Source organism: Rattus norvegicus, chromosome 5 (genome assembly GCF_036323735.1).
Source record: "Rattus norvegicus strain BN/NHsdMcwi chromosome 5, GRCr8, whole genome shotgun sequence".
Classification (NCBI taxonomy): domain Eukaryota; kingdom Metazoa; phylum Chordata; class Mammalia; order Rodentia; family Muridae; genus Rattus; species Rattus norvegicus.
In genome coordinates, this window is record NC_086023.1 from 143,514,160 (window position 1) to 143,530,700 (window position 16,541).

Genomic DNA, 16,541 nt, shown 5'->3' on the forward strand with positions numbered 1-16,541 from the left:
AAGGCAGGCAATAACTACCCACAAGAATGGGAACAGTAGGAGCAGTCTTTTCCATCCCAGAATTACGTCCCTGCTTACCGCAACCAGAAAACCTAATCACGTGCTATGGGCAGATCGCCCAGAGTCCTGCCTTAATAGCAAAAAACAAATGGTCCTAAATTAAATGCTCATCTAACAAATCTTAGGAGTTCACCAGTTAAGAGTGCCTTCCGCTCTTGCGGAGGACCAAGGTTTGGTTCTCAGTACCCACATGGCTGCTCATGACCAGGTATAACCCCAGACCCAGGGTATCCGACACTCTCATTGGACCTCAGAGGGCTCTGCACGCACATGATGCTCCTGTCGGCACACACATATATTCAACATAAAAGTAAATAAATCTTTTTTAAGCAAGTCTCAACTACCTGTTGTTTCAAAAGAAATATTAAGCCAGGCATGGTGACGTTTACCTTTTTTTTTTTTTTTTTTTTTGGTTCTTTTTTTTCGGAGCTGGGGACCGAACCCAGGGCCTTGCGCTTCCTAGGTAAGCGCTCTACCACTGAGCTAAATCCCCAGTCCCTGACGTTTACCTTTAACGCCAGCACTCAAGAGACAGAGGCAGGGAGAACAGATGAGTTGCGGGTGCCTGAAGCGGCTTCCAAGACGATGCCCACACCAGTTATCCTGTTGAAAGAGGGTACTGATAGCTTCCAAGGCTTCCCTCAGCTTGTAACACCCGTGCCTGCCAAGCGATTGCTGAGGCTTGAGCTGGGTCGGTGTGGCACGGACAAACTTATTGTGGATGGCCAAGGCAAAGCAACAATTTCTAATGGTGGGGCCACAGTTCGGAAATCCCTCGATGTTGTCCATCCTGCAGCAAAGACTTTAGTGTTATTGCCAAATCCCAAGACGCTGAGGTTGGTGATGGCACCACCTCAGTGACCCTGCTGGCTTCGGAGTTTCTGAAGCAGAAGAAGCCCCACGTGGAGGAAGGTTTACACCCTCAGAGCATCATCTGAGCTCTCTGCACAGCCATCCAGTTGGCTGTTAATAAAATCAAAGAGATAGCTGTGACTGAGGAAGCAGGATAAAGTAGAACAGAGGAAGATGCTTGAGAAGTGTGTGATGGCTGCCTGAGCTCCGAGCTGATCTCCGGGCGGAAGGTCTTCGCCAAGATGGCGGCTTATGCGGTGATGATGCCTGACGAGGTGCTGCAGCTTACCGTGACTGGGCATCAAGAAGGTGCGGGGTGGAGCCCTGGAGGAGTCTCGGCAGGGGGCTGGTGCTGCGTTCGAGAAGACTTTCTCTTACGCTGGGTTTGAAATGCAGCCCGAGAAGTCTAAGAACCCCAAGTCTGCCCTCCTCAACGTTGAGCTTGAGCGGAAAGCAGAGAAAGATGATGCTGAAATCAGAGTCCACACGGGGGAGGATTTCCAGGCAATGATGGACACCAAGTGGAGCATTCGCTATGACAAGTTAGAGAAGACCCATCAGTCTGGAGCCATCGTGTCTAAACTCCCTATTGGGGACGTGGCCATCCAGTACTCCGCTGACAGGGACGTGTTCTGTGCTGACTGCAAGCCTGAGGAGGATCTGAAGAAGACGATGACGGCTTGTGGAGGCTCAATCCAGTCCAGTGTGGATGCTCTGACTCCAGATGTGCTGGGCTACTGCCAGGTGTTTGAAGAGACCCCAATTGGAGGAGAGAGACACAATTTCTTCACTGGCTGCCCCAAGGCCAAGACATGTACCAGCCTGCTCCATGGCGGTGCTGAGCAGTTCATGGAGGAGGCAGAGAGGTCCCTACATGATGCCATCATAACTGTGAGGAGGGCCATCAAGAACGACTCTGTAGCGGCTGGTGGTGGAGTCATTGAGAGGGAGCTTTCCAAATACCTGCGGGATTAGTCAAGAACCATTTCTGGGAAACAGCAGCCATTGATCGGGGCATATGCCAAGGCCCCAGAGGTTATTCCATGACAGCTATGTGACAATGCTGGTTTTGATGCCACAAACATCCTCAACAAACTGCAGGCTGGACATGCACAGGGGGGCATGTGGTATGTGGTGGACATCAACAATAAGGACATCGCCCAAAACCTCCAGGCGTTTGTGTGGGAGCCAGCTTCTGAGGCTGCGTGTCTTATTGTGTCTGTGGATGAGACTATCAAGAGCCCCCGCTCCACTGTGGATGCTCCAGGTCCAGCAGCTGGCGGGGTCAGAGGCCAGGGCCGTCTCCATTGAGAGGCAGTGTGCACACCTCCTTGTGAGGTATATTGAGGGGTGAGGAAATGGTTGATTCTCACTGGAGGTTATTTAAATAAAACTTAAGGTTAAAAAAGAGAGAGAGAGACAGAGGCGGGAGGGTCTCCGTGAGTTTGAGGTCAGACGGGTCTACATAGCTAGTTCCATGACAGTTCTCAATAGAGAGAACCTGTCTCAAAGGAAAAAAAAAGTACATTAAATATGAAGATGAAGCCGGTTGAGAATGGAAGAAGGTGATGGCTGTGGTGGCTCACACCTTCAATCCCAGCACTTCAGAGGCAGAGGCAGGTGAGTTCAAGACCAGCCTGGTCTACAGAGAAAATACAGGCCAGCCAGGGCTACAAAGTAAGATCCTGTGCTCAAAAGGAAAATTAAGAATAAATGAATGTAAAAAAAAAAAAAAAAAAAGGCCTATCAGGTTGGGGATTTAGCTCAGTGGTAGAGTGCTTGCCTAGCAAACGCAAGGCCCTCGGTTCGGTCCCCAGCTCCGAAAAATAGAAAATAGAAAAAAGAAAAAAAAAGGCATATCTTCCTAACACCAAAGAAGTAAAAACTGAGCCAGGTATGAGAGCCTGTAATCAAAGAACTTGTTTGGTGAAAGTGGGAGAATCTAAAGTTCGAGGTCCTCCTCAAGTAAATGACAAGTTCAAGGCCAGCCTGAGATACGTGAGACCCTATCTCCAAAATAATAATAATAATTAATAATAAAGAAAAATAAGCTGGAGTAACTACACTGACATCAGACAAAATATATTTCAGATCATAGCAATATTGCTGATCATAATGACCAGGGGCCAATTAACCAGGAAGGCATGAACAGTTCAAACTGCTTATGCATCTCATCACGAGCTTCAAAATACATGATGCAGAAATAGAATAGCAAGAAACAGACGGATCCACAATTATGGCTGGCAGTCTCAATATCCATCTCTCAATAACTGATAAAACAGGCTGGCAGAAAAAATCACTAAAGATTCGGAAGATTTAGGCAACACTATAAACAGCATGCTCTAATTGATGTTTTCAGAACACACCATTCAACATCAGAAGACATATTCTTTTCAAGTATGCATGGGAAATTGGAAAGTAGATCATGGGCTAGGAAGATGGTTTAGTCTGCAAAGCGCTCGCGGCATGAACATCAGGATCTGGGTTCAAATACCTGGACCTACATCAAAAGCTGGGCTGGGTATCTCACGACCATAATCTCAGTGCTTGGGGAATGGAAACAGGATGGATCCCTTAGAGGCCAGCCAATCTAGTCAAACAGTGAGTTTTAGGTTCGGTGCAAGACCCTGAAGGGGGAAGAGATAGCCTGGTAGGTAAAGCATCTGCCACGTAGACCTGATGATCTGAGTCCCCAGAACCCAGGGAAAAACAGACCCAGTGGCACACACACATGTAAAGTTCTGCACACCCCATGAGGAGATAAGGGCAGAGATGGGAGAATCCCTGAAGCTCCAGGACCAGCTAACCTGACAGAGGCAGCAGGCAACAAGAGAGAGAGGTCACATCCCCAAATAGAAGGCAAGGATCAACAGACAAGGCTGTCCTCTGACATGGGCATGTGCTGCATGACATGTGTGTGCCTTCACACACAGACACAGACAGACAGACACACCACACACACACACACACACACACACCACACACACACACACACACACACACACACACACAAACACACACACACAGAGAGAGAGAGAGAGGAAGAGACAGAGACAGAGACAGAGAATACAGAGACAACCTGTAAGTCAGTAACTGAAAGGAGAAATCACAAAGTATTCTGAGGAGAATAAGAACTCGTATTCAGTGGCTTGCCATTGTAGGAGCACTAAGTGGGCCACTGGGAGAACACAATCCACCAGTTGGAAAGGACAACCATCAGTGACCGCAGATCGGCCTTACTCACCTAGGAAATGAGACTGGAGCGAGGCCTGAGCCACAAGATGCTTCTTGATCCCGCGGAGGACCTGAGTTTGGTTCCCAACCACTCACATCATGGCTTACAAGCTTGGTTTCCGCTACATCTGGAGTCAACTAAAACCCAAGCCGCTGGGCACTCCAGACTGAGATTTTCTTTTTTGTTTGTTTGTTTGTTTTTTGTTTTTCCGGGGCTGGGGACCGAACCCACAGACTGAGATTTTCTTAATCACATTATTTGGAGAAGGAAGACTCACCGGAAATCTGGGTCACACCTCCTAGTGGCGGCCTTCATGAAAGGATGTGGGGGAAAGGAAGCTTCACTTCCTGTCCACTGCCCCCACTCTCACTGCTAAATTTGTGTATCCTGTTGCTGCAGCTGGATCCAATTTCTTCAGGGTTTTGGTGCACACTGAAGACCAGAAGCTCTCCAGAAACCCTCCCCCTTATTTTTGTTTGTTTGTTTGTTTGTTTGTTTGTTTCTTTCTTTCTTTCTTTCTTTCTTTCTTTCTTTCCTTCCTTCCTTCTTTTATCCTTATCTGTTCTGGAACTTGCTCTACTGTAGACCAGGCCGGCCTCAAACTCACAGAGATCCTACTGCTTCTGCCTCCAGAGTGCTGGGATTAAAGGTGTGCACTACCACACCAGGCTCAGAAAGCTAAATCTTAAACAAGAAAAAAGCCGAGCAGATCAAAGTGGTGGGACTCGCGTCACGGCCGCAGAAACTAGAAGGACGACTCCGGATTTGGCTCACCCTCACTCGCCATGGGAAAGACCGAGCTGATGATCCAGAAGGCCAAGCTGGCCGAGCAGGCCGAGCGCTATGATGACATGGCCACCTACATAAAAACCATGACAGAGCAGGGCGCTGAGCTGTCCAACGAGGAGCACAACCTGCTGTCAGTGGCGTACAAGAACATGGTCGGGGCCCCGCAGGTCCGCCCAGAGGGTCATCTCGAGCATTGAGCAGAAGACCGACAGCTCCGACAAGGAGCTGCAGCTGATCAAGGACTAACGGGAGAAAGTGGAGTCTGAGCTGAGGTCCATCTGCACCACGGTCCTGGGATTGTTGGGTAAGTATTTAATAGGGAATGCAACTAACCCAGAGAGTAAGGTCTTCTATCTGAAAATGAAGGGGGATTATTTCCAGTATTTGCTGAAGTAGCTTGTGGCGATGATCAAAAACAAACTATAGGAAATGCCCAAGGAGCCTACCAAGAGGCATTTGATATAAGCAAGAAAGTCCGCCTGGGGCTGGCTCTTCATTTCTGTATTTTACTATGAGATCCTTAATAATCCAGAGCTTGCCTGCACACTGGCTAACACGGCTTTCGATGAAGCCGTTGAAGAGCTTGATACACTGAACAAAGACTCCTACAAAGACAGCGCCCTCATCACGCAGTTGCTTAGAGACAACTTGACATCATGGACATCAGACAGTGCAGGAGAGGGAGATGATGCAGCGGAGGGGGCTGAGAACTAAAGGCATCCGGGACACCAACCTCCTTCCCCTCAAGAAAACCTTTTACATCTCCAGTCCTTATTCCACTTGGACTTGTCTGGCAAGAAAGCCCATTCCTGTGTACGGGGTCAACTGTTTCTAGTCTTTTCACACTGCAGCTTTGGGAGAACTCCATCCCTTGGTTTGTGTTGTCTCCGCCTTCCTGCTGTGCAGCTCCGCTGTAGAAAAGTATCAATGGCTTCATTTCCTATAAACAGGAGTAACTTCCCCACACTTGTGTAGAGGGCTGACAGCACATTTGGTATTTAGGTAATCTGAACCAGTGCTGCAAGTGACTGTGTTTTGCGTTACTGTGAAGACACGGACACGTAGTGCATTGCAATTTAAGTGATTGTAATAGTCACTTCTTGACTTCTACTTTCCTTCTCTGAACCTTCTTGGAGTTTCCTTTCAGAAGCAACTTTTCCATGCTCTTATTACAAATTCCTTTTTAGTAGGAATCCAGAAGTGTTAGATTGACTGGGAAAGTGCTTAATGCATCCGGGCTTGGGGGTCACAGATTGAAATGTCTCCTGTATCACATAATCTGGAGGTTACATCTGTCTGTGACAACAGAGCGTTTCCTTATGCATTCTCATTTGCTGCTGTTTAAGTTGACAATTTCCCTCCCAATAAAAATTCATTTATACCTCCTGCCTTCATAGCTCGGGTATTCACTTTACCTCGTGATAGAAGTAGCATGTCGCTGCCAGAATACGAGCATTGCTTTGGGCAAATTAAAATGCATGTCCTTTCTTAATCAACTAGAAAGGAGAAATAAAGTACACAAGTCCAAGTCTAAACTTTAATATTTTTCCATGCAGATTTGTGCACATGTGAGGGGGTATCCGGTTTGTCCAGTGATTGTGCTTTAGAGAGTTGGACCACTATATTGTGTCTTTGCTAATCATTGACTCTAGTCCCAAAAAAAGCCTTGTGAAAATGTTATGCCCTATGTAACAGCAGAGAAACATAAAATAAAACTATATTTTATAAAACCAAAGAAAGAAAGAAATAAAGAATGAATGAATGAATGAATCTAAGAAAAGGGAGCCAGTTACACCTAAAGTAAATCTGAAGTGAACAGGGAGGAAAAAGGACTAAAACCGAAAGCTGTAAATTAGAAAATGACTAAATTACTAAAGACAAAAGATGTTTGTTTGAAGAAATCTATAAAACCAATAAACCTCCAGCCGAACCAATCAGGGAAGGAACAAGGAGATGGGAGTTTACCAGCACCAGAAATGAAAGAGATTACATCACTACAAATTCCATAGACAGTCTTCTGGTTTGGGGTCACATGCTGTCTTTATCACTGTTCTATTGCTGTGTGTGAAAAGACCCCATGACTACAGCAACTTAAAGAAGAAAGCATTTAGGGCTGGAGAGGTGGCTCAGAGGTTAAGAGCACTGGCTGCTCTTCCAGAGGTCCTGAGTTCAAATCCCAGCAACCACATGGTGGCTCACAACCATCTGTAATGAGATCTGATGCCCTCGTCTGGTGTGTCTAAGACAGCTACAGTGTACTTGTATATAGTAAATAGATAAATCTTATTTTAAAAAATAAAAGAGGAAGAAAGCATTTAGCTGGAGGCTGGCTAAACAGCTTCAGAAGGCTAGTCCATCACCATCATGGTGGGGAACATGGAGCCACAGACAGCCATGGTGCTGGAAAAGTAGCTGAGCATTACATCCTGATCTACAGGCAGTGGGTGGCAGAGATGGGGGCAGACACACACACACAGACAGATGGACGAGTGGACAGACAGACAGACTGGACTGGACTGAGCTTTTGAAATTTCAAAGCCCATTCTCGGTAATATACCTCCTCCAAGACCACACCCACTCCAATACTCCAACAAGACCACACCCACTCCAATATCCCAACAAGACCACACCCACTCCAATATCCCAACAAGACCACACCCACTCCAATACTCCAACAAGACCACACCCACTCCAATATCCCAACAAGACCACACCCACTCCAATATTCCAACAAGACCACACCCACTCCAACAAGACCACACCTCTTAATCTTTCTCAGTCTACCAACCGATGACTAAGCATTCAAATCTATGAGCCTAGGGTGGCCATTCTCATTCAAACCACCACACGTGCGCATGTGTGAGGTCAGAGGACAACTCTGAAGAGTCAGTTCTCTCCTTCCACCTTGGATGGCAGAATCCCCCATTTCTACCCATTATCCTCCAGGCTAGCTGGCCCACGAGCTTCCAGGCCATTTTCCTGTACTCACCTGGCATCTTACATTCTGCTCTTGAGGAGGAACTCAAGTTCAGTTCCCAGCACCCGCATCAGGGAGCTCACAACTGCCTGTGACTCCAATTCCAGGGGATCTACTGCCTTCTGGATCCCATGGGTCCCATACAGACATAATATAAAATTTTTTTTAAAAAAAGAGTTCTGGGGGCTGGAGAGATGGCTCAGCGGTTAAGAGCACCGACTGCTCTTCCAGAGGTCCTGAGTTCAATTCCTAGCAACCACATGGTGGCTCACAACCATCTGTAATGGGATCTGATGCCCTCTTCTGGTGTGTCTGAAGTCAGCAACAGTGTACTCATATAAATAAAAGAATAAATAAATTTTTTAAAAAAAGAGTTCTGAGATTATAGATGCATACTGCTACACCCAGCTTCTCATGTGGGTTCCAGGGATTCAAACCCAGGTCAGTAGGCCTAAACAGCAAGCCCGTTTACCCACTGAGTCATTTCCACTGCCCAAGATTCCACAGACATCAAAAAGGAGTATCTATTTAGCCAGCTGAATCTGGGGTAACAACCTTCCTGCAAAGATGACTTCAGAATCAGATGGCTTCCCTGGGGACTCTTAGCAAGCACTTACGGAAAGTGTGATATTGTGAAATCTATATTAGATTAGGTCTCGGATCCCATTTTCTGACACGCGGTTCCTAAAGCGCTTTGAATCACTGGAATACAAGTCTTTTGTGTACTGTCTTCGCTCATTTGGATGGCTAGAACAAAATACCTTAGACTGCCTAATTTATAAATGAAAGAATTCTATTTTGTGAGGTTCTAGAGGCTGGGAATCCTAAAATCAAGGTGCAGGATGTCTGGTGGGGCTCCTTAGATGGTGGTTCATGGCTGTGCGTCTTCATGTGACTGGAGGAGCAGAAGGGACCAGGCAGCACCGTGTGCTTCTTGTATACAGCTACTACCTCAGGGATGAGGTCAGAGCTCGTATGCTTATCACTGCCCTGAATGCCCTGAATGTCTTTTAAGACCATGTCTTGAGCTGTAGAGCTCAACAGATGGACTGGGGTGGGAGCGAGGATTTGGGCTATAACATATGCCGAGAGGGCTGGCAGCTGGTGGCCCTACATATCTTCAGGAAGAGGAAGGGGCTGGCCTCCCTCCCCCACAGAAAAACTAAGGTATGGCTTTCAGCCTTGTCTCCCCAGGAAGAATAAAGGGACTGCAGGCAAGTCAGTGCAGAACGGCCAGAGACTTCCACAGTCACACCAGGGTAAGGAAGATCCCGTTAAAAACTGAAGGACAGGGTCTTGAGTGTTCTAGATTGCTGAACTCAGGGCAGTGCCTGGAGGGGCGCACTCCTGGAGAGGGGGTGAAAGTTCCATGCTCCTTCTCCACGGTTCCTACCTATCTGTCTACCTGTATTCTGTGTAACGTACCTGAAAAGTTACTCAGCAGCCACGAATCACATTTCCCTGAGTTCTGTGATCCACACTAGCCAGTCAATCAAACTGGAGGAAAGGCCTTCGGTACACACACCCAGGGAAGTTGGACACGAGGCTGTAACCTATGGTGCCACTCAAAGGCTGGGCTGACCTTATCCACTCCTGTTCCTATCCCCAGAGACTCCTACGTCCCAGATCCTCCTAGCTCACCACCATCCTGGATAACCCTGTGGGTCACTGTGTGACCCCAGAGGTCTCTAGTTCTCACTTGCTTCTGTTCTAATGGAACGGTGTCCCGGTGACCCGTGGCTGGGCCAGCAGGCTCTGGCAGCTGCAGAGTCAATGACTACAAGCCTGTACTGACCAGAAGTCAGTCTTCCAGTGCCCGGGGATCTCTAGGAGTCCTGTGGGGATAAACTGGGGGTAGGGATGCCCACAAAGGAAAGTTAGCGGAGTGTTAGAAGTCTATCTGAGGATACTACTCTGAACCCAGGCTTCCTGCTTGAAAAGATGTAAGATCCTAAGTGAGTCACTTCACCTAAGACTTTAAAAAAAAAAAAAAAAAAAAAACAGGGTCTCACTTTATAGCTAAGGGTGGCTTTGAACTTCCGTTCCCCTATCTAGTTCTGCACCACCATCTCAGGTTTACATGGTGCCGATCAAACTCAAGGCTTCGGACTCTGTGCTTGTAGGCACTCTACCAACTGTGCCATATCCTCAGCCCCACTTTACCCCACTCCCACCCCCGAGCCTCAGTTTCTTACTCTGTACAATGGTGTTTGCTTCAGAGAATTGCCCTGGGGTTGAACAACATAATATGAAGATGCTTCACCTAGCCTATGGTCACAGTGAGCACCATCCATAGGGGCCCCACCCTATCTATGAACTGACCCAAGAAGAACCCAGGAATCCTGCGAGCCAGGGCTGGACTCTTGAGATCCAGGGCAGAACAGCCACCTCTCGATCCTCTGCTCGGCTAAGGGCTTCCTCATAAAAACTCTCCGCCGTCTGCTAGCACCTTGCTGATGTTTTGATTGCTCTGCGATCTCCAGCCCAGCTGCTGAGAGCCTCTCTACCAGCTGGGCCTTAGCTCTGTTCCTCCAAGCTACGAAACAAGCAAGGACCCCAGGGTGGAGTGGAACCCGCCTTTATCTGCCTCCAGAGATGTATATAATTCAGCAGTTAAGAAAGCTGATAGCCTGGCTCACCCTCCTTCCTCCCTGCTTCAGGTGGGTCACATGGCCTCTCCCTAGGGACGTAAGGTGGGTCACCTGGCTTCTATGCCTCAGGTTGAGGATTTACAAAACCAGGCCAGCAATGGTCGTTTTTTGTTAATTAGTTAATGACCTTAAAGTGGGTGTGGTGCTCTCCGGTGCTGAAAGACACCGAAGCATTTGCTATTGTTATTTCCGTTGTTTCCGTTCGTTTCTCCAGTACCCAGCCAAGCGCACAGGAGATCTCGGAACATATCTATTGAATGAGCAAATATATGGATGGGTTCATTAATGAACACGCCCGCCACTAATGCTTCCGGCTCGCTGGTCACAATGGCTTTGGGTTTGGCGCACCTCGGTGGGCGCCAGGTGCACCGTGGCACGTGATCTAACTGAACCTTAGCGGTTCACTTGTCCAAGATGCCGGCCATTTCTTTCCCTCCCGCTTCATTTTTAATTATACACACGACACAAAAACCACTGAAGAAAAAAAAGAAAACTAATAGGAGGAGGCAAAATAAAAAACAATCGACGTAAAAAAAAAAAATCACCTAGGATTCCACACTCTGAAATTACCATTGTTAAGCATTTGCTGACAGTCAGCCAGACTGTCTTCATGCAAATTTCTTTAACAAAGATGGGCTCGCATTATGCATACATCGCCCCGCAATGGAGTGTGGCTCTCTCCATGTCAATAAATATGTATCACAGGCAGCAGCGACTATTCCATTGTACAGCAGAATCACAATTTATTTAACCAATTTGCTGTTGGGGGATATTTAGGCTGATCCAATTTCTCACCATTTTCTGTGATGAATATCCTCCTTATCCAGACAACTTCTTGAACTTGTCCAATTATTTCCCTAGGATAAATCTCCAGAAGGGGAATTTCTGAGTCAAAGACAATAGACTTATTTAGGGCTTTTCATCTATGCACACAGCCACAGCGTCTCCCGGGGTTGGCCGTACCAATTTATACTCCCACTCTTGGCACAGGAGATGGGGACCACAGATATGGAAGGTATGGGGAAATACATCAGGAAGCTGACACCCGTCGGGAAAGGCTAGGCCATGCCACAGTAGCAAATTAACCCCCAAATCTCAGTGGCATAACACCGAGAAAATTTATGTCTGGTCCAAGTGGCAGATTCAGTCTGGCTCAGGAGAATCTCGAACAGTGAAACTGCGGGGCACACGCTTCGGAGAGACCTGCCCAGGTGTAGCTGTGTTTTTCAGGGCCTGGGACCTCCAAGGCTTCCCTGGAAGGACTTAAGAGGTTAGCGCCCTGGTTTGTGTGTGTGTGTGTGTGTGTGTGTGTGTGTGTGTGTGTGTGTGTACATGTGTATGTATGTGTATGGAGGCCGGAACCTAGAGATGTCTTCCTCAATCATTGTACACTTTTTAATTAATTAATTAATTAATTAATTAATTAAGGACTTACTATGTAGCCCTGGCTGGCCTAGAACTTGCTATGTAGACCAAGCTGGCCTTGAATTCAACAGGGATTGGTCTGCCTCTGCCTCTAGATTAAAAGTGTGTGCCACCATAACCAGTCACACTGATTTTTGAGATAAGATTTCGCTTTGGACCTGGAGCATCCTGAGTCAGCTAGACTATATGTTTGGCAAGATACAGGACCCCTGCCTCTGCCTTCCCAGCACAGGGATTACCAGCACACACCTCCTCACCCAGGTTTTTACGTGGGTTCTGGGGATCTGAACACCCAGGCCCTGGTGTTTATGTGGCAAGCTTGTCACCGAGTAAGCCATCTCCCCAGGCCACTGGAGGTTCACGTTCAATGGCTTGGTGTAGAAGCCACAGCTCATCAGCTGGAATGATCACGTAAGGGTGTGACCTTCTACATGTCCAGGAAGGAAGAGACATCTGACACAAGTGGACAGTGATGATGTCTCTGCTACAAATAGAAAGGAAGAGAGATGGGAACTGAACCCTGTTGAACTTGTGCTGGTTTTGACTCACTCTGACATACTGTCTTGTAAGAAAGGGTTATTTTGGACTGGAGAGAGTGGTTAAGAGCACTGACTGCTCTTCCAGAGGTCCTGAGTTCAAATCCCAGCAACCACATGGTGGCCCACAACCATCTGTAATGGGATCTGATGCCCTCTTCTGGTGTGTATGAAGACAGCTACAGAGTACTTATATATAATAAATGAATAAATAAATCTAGAAGAAGAAGAGGAGGAGGAGGAGGAAGTAGAGGAGGAAGAGGAAGAAGAGGAGGAAGAAGAAGAAAGGGTTATCTTGCCTCCATATCCTGAAGATAATCAGGAGGGAGATCTGACTATGGGTGGGGAGGTAGACTGGAGACAGCTCTTCCTTATGCACAAGGAAGCTCATCTCCACTGCTTATCCTGAACCACAGGTCCAGAGCCATGTGGCTCCCCAAAAGGCAGGGTGCTGAGTCACTTTGAAAAGTTCTGAGTGGAGTTCACTGGGCTGGAGAGATGGCTCAGTGGTTAAGAACACTGACTGTTCTCCCAGAGGTCCTGAGTTTGAAACCCAGCAACCACATGGTGGCTCACAACCATCTGTAATGAGATCTGATGCCCTCTTCTGGTGTGTCTGAAGACAGCTACAGTGTACTCATATACTAAATAAATAAATAAATCTTTAAAAAAAAAAGTTCTGAGTGGCCCAGAGATGGGGTGCATGAGAAATCCTGGCCCCTGCTGTCCTCTCTGCTGCCTTTGCTTTGTCAACAGTCATGCAGTCAGCCCACCCCACGAGTCAGGGACGTGTAAGGAGCCACGGCCAGGGAGATGACACTGGTGTCAAGGAGTTGGGAAGAGGTTTGAGCAATCCTGCAGACCTGAGTTCAGATCTTCCGCACTCGCATACGAAGCCAGCTGGGCTGGCACCGTCTATAACCCCAGTGTTGAGGGGGAGGCGCTGGAGGCAAGAAAGCTCTAGGGCTTGCTGCCCAGCCAGCCTAGACGACCCACTGAGTTCCGAGTCCAGTAAAAGATCCTGCCTCAAGAAAGATGAAGAGCAACCAAGAAAGACACACACATTCGTGGGCACACCTGCACACACACATGAACACACGCATAAGCAGGTAAATTTGTGCACACACACACACACACACTCACACACACACACACACACTCACACACACACACACACACACACACAGAGGGGACTCTTCAGGTCTGACCCCATTCCAAGTGTCTTCACACCCATCACCAGAGCCAGCGGCCCCGCCCTCACCTGTCCCCACCTCCTGTTCTCACCCTCTCTGCAGTCACCTGACTCCTGCTAATCGACTTTAAGATGAAGCTCAGATTCACTTCTCTGCTAAGCACCGACCACAAACAGTATAGTCAGAAGTCAAGGGCTAGAAAATATTTCAACAGTAGGACGTTGGCCCAGTGAGATGGTTAATGCAAATTTTCAAATTTACAAAACCTGAAACCCTGTTTCTCTGAGAATCAGGCCTCTGGGCATGACCGTGAACCTAATCAAGGAACCATCTTGATTATGTGGAGGTGGGAAAGCCTGCTCACTGTGAGCGGAACCATTCCCTAGGTAGTGCTCCTGGACTATGGAAGAGAAGAGAAAAAGTGCTTTTCTCTCTACCATCCATACACTCATCCACTGTTCTCTGCTTCTTTACTGCTGATGTGATGTGACTAGCTGTCTCGAGTTACTATGACTTCAGCTACCTCTGCCTCTGTGGTCCTGCCCTGACACATCACTAGCCACAGGTTTAAGGAAAAATGACTCCAGCTTAGAGCAGGCAGTGACATCCGGAGATGAGCAGCCACTGCAGCTGCAACATTCTCACAGAGATGTGGCTTCTAGAAACCACAGGCCAGGGGCTCATCGTCCTCAGCTCCATCGTCCTGGAGGCCGAGGAGACACACACTCCACCTTGCCAGATCCAGAACATGTTGGGGATAGAAGAGGCCAAGGGTCATCCACAGGGACACAGAGGCAGTTCTAGTGGCCCATGTAGGTCATCTCTTAAGACAAACCAAATTCCATCATGACTACGACTTTCGCTGTAGGCCCTGCCCAGTGGGAAAAGCTTTCTAAATGAGGCATTCATTTTTCATAGCAGTGGACAGGACCAGTGAGGGGGAAGAGCCTCCACTCCTGGGCAGGGACTAGAGAAAAGTGTCTGCCGATATCTAGGAACCCCATCTAAAGGAGACAGCCATGCCTTCATTCCTGCAGCTCAGAATCCCCACTGGAACTGGGTTGGTGGGAGGTCTGAAAATAAGGTAGCAGATATTCCCGCAGAGGCCCTCGGTGCCCAGAGGAGACCACTAAGCATGTGGAGTCTTGGCAAAACCCAGGAAGCAATAAATACAGTCTGTGAGCACTACATTGTAAGGCCTCTGAGAAGAGAGCCCCCCCACAACTCATGTTGTGACTCACGTTTGCAATTTTCAAGTGAGTTGGCCCCAGCAGGGCTAGCTCTAAGTACACAGATAGCAGGGAGCTTCTAACACTAAGCCCATAAACTGTGGCATAAAAGAGACTACAAAAAAAGAGCCTTGACCGCTATCTGGAGAAGTGTCCTGTGTAGGGCAGGCTTGTGTGGGTCAGCACAGGGGTCACAGCTTGCCTCTAGCCTGAAAGAAATCCCCTAGTTTTATCCCCAGGGGAAGGGAAAATAAATTCTTAACAATGCAGACCACAGGGGCTGGAGAGATGGCTCAGCGGTTAAGAGCACTGACTGCTCTTCCAGAGGTCCTGAGTTCAATTCCCAGCAACCACATGGTGGCTCACAACCATCTGTAATGGGATCTGATGCCCTCTTCTGGTGTGTCTGAAGACAGCTACAGTGCACTCACATAAATTAAATAAATAAATAAATAAATAAATAAATAAATAAATAAAAACAATGCAGACCACGGTGGTCCAAGACTCACCATTGACTTCAATCACTCTGTCCTGGTGGACATCAGCAAGGGCCTCGAGGGAATCCCAGAGGGCCACAGTCTTTCTGCTCCAAGGGTTTCTGCAAGGGTCATTCAGTGGTTTTGACACCCCTGTGGGTTTTTTTTTTTTTTTTTGGAGAGGCTAGTTGGGGGTGGGGGGAGAATGACCTATAAGGGCACACTAGGAGGTTTGGGGAGAGGTATTGCAACTGTTTTTTTTTTTCCTGTTGTTGTGATAACATCATGACCAAAAGCAACTCAAGGAGGAAAGGGTTTATCTGACTTGCACTTGCTGATCACAGCCCATCATGAAGAAAAGTCAAGGCAGCAGCCTGGATGCAGAGACTGAAGTAGAGTCTATGGAGGGACACTGCTCACTGCCTTGTCCCTTATGGCTTGCTTATTAATCAAGAAAAGGCCCCCAAACTCTCGCCTACAGGCAATCTGAAGGAGCCATTTTCTCAATTGAGGTTCTTTTTCTCCCAGAGGACTCTGAATTGTATCAAGTTGACAAAAACCTAACCGGCACAAAAGGAAACTTAATCCACCATGATTCGGGAAGGAAAGGGGTCACCTTGCCCCATGAATATACCACTCCCTGACAGTCCTCTAACCGTGGTGCCGGTCTGAGATGCACTCCCTCAAAGCCAGCTCAGACCCTCCAGGTGGGGAGCCCATCCCACCGAGCAGCCCCCCACTTCAGATCCCTATTGCCGTCTGCTGGTAGTAGCCTCTGCCTCTGATCAGCCAGCTATAAATCAGGGTTTCCACGACCCCTTCCTAAGGTTTGATTAATTTACTAGTCCAGCTCCCGGAACTCGAGGAAATACTTGATTTAGGTTTGCCCATTTATCACAAAGGATATTATGAAAGTTACAGAGGAGCAGCCAGATGGACGGCATGTACGAAGTGGAGGATGGGGTATAAAGCATCCTATCCCTCCCATGTGTATCCCCTGCCGTACATCGGGCCCCCCAAATCTCCCATTCTCTGGGCTTTGGGGCTCTATAGAGAATTCACTGTATGGACATTATTGATTAACTCATTGGTTAATTGATTAGTTCACCCTTTGGCCT

General features: G+C 47.8%; 2 pseudogenes; both read left to right on the forward strand.

Moving 5' to 3' along the window:
- Window positions 596–2,315, forward strand: Cct7-ps2 (chaperonin containing Tcp1, subunit 7 (eta), pseudogene 2; annotated as a pseudogene).
- Window positions 4,760–5,650, forward strand: Ywhaq-ps5 (tyrosine 3-monooxygenase/tryptophan 5-monooxygenase activation protein, theta, pseudogene 5; annotated as a pseudogene).
- Window positions 5,651–16,541: the final 10,891 nt, after the last annotated feature.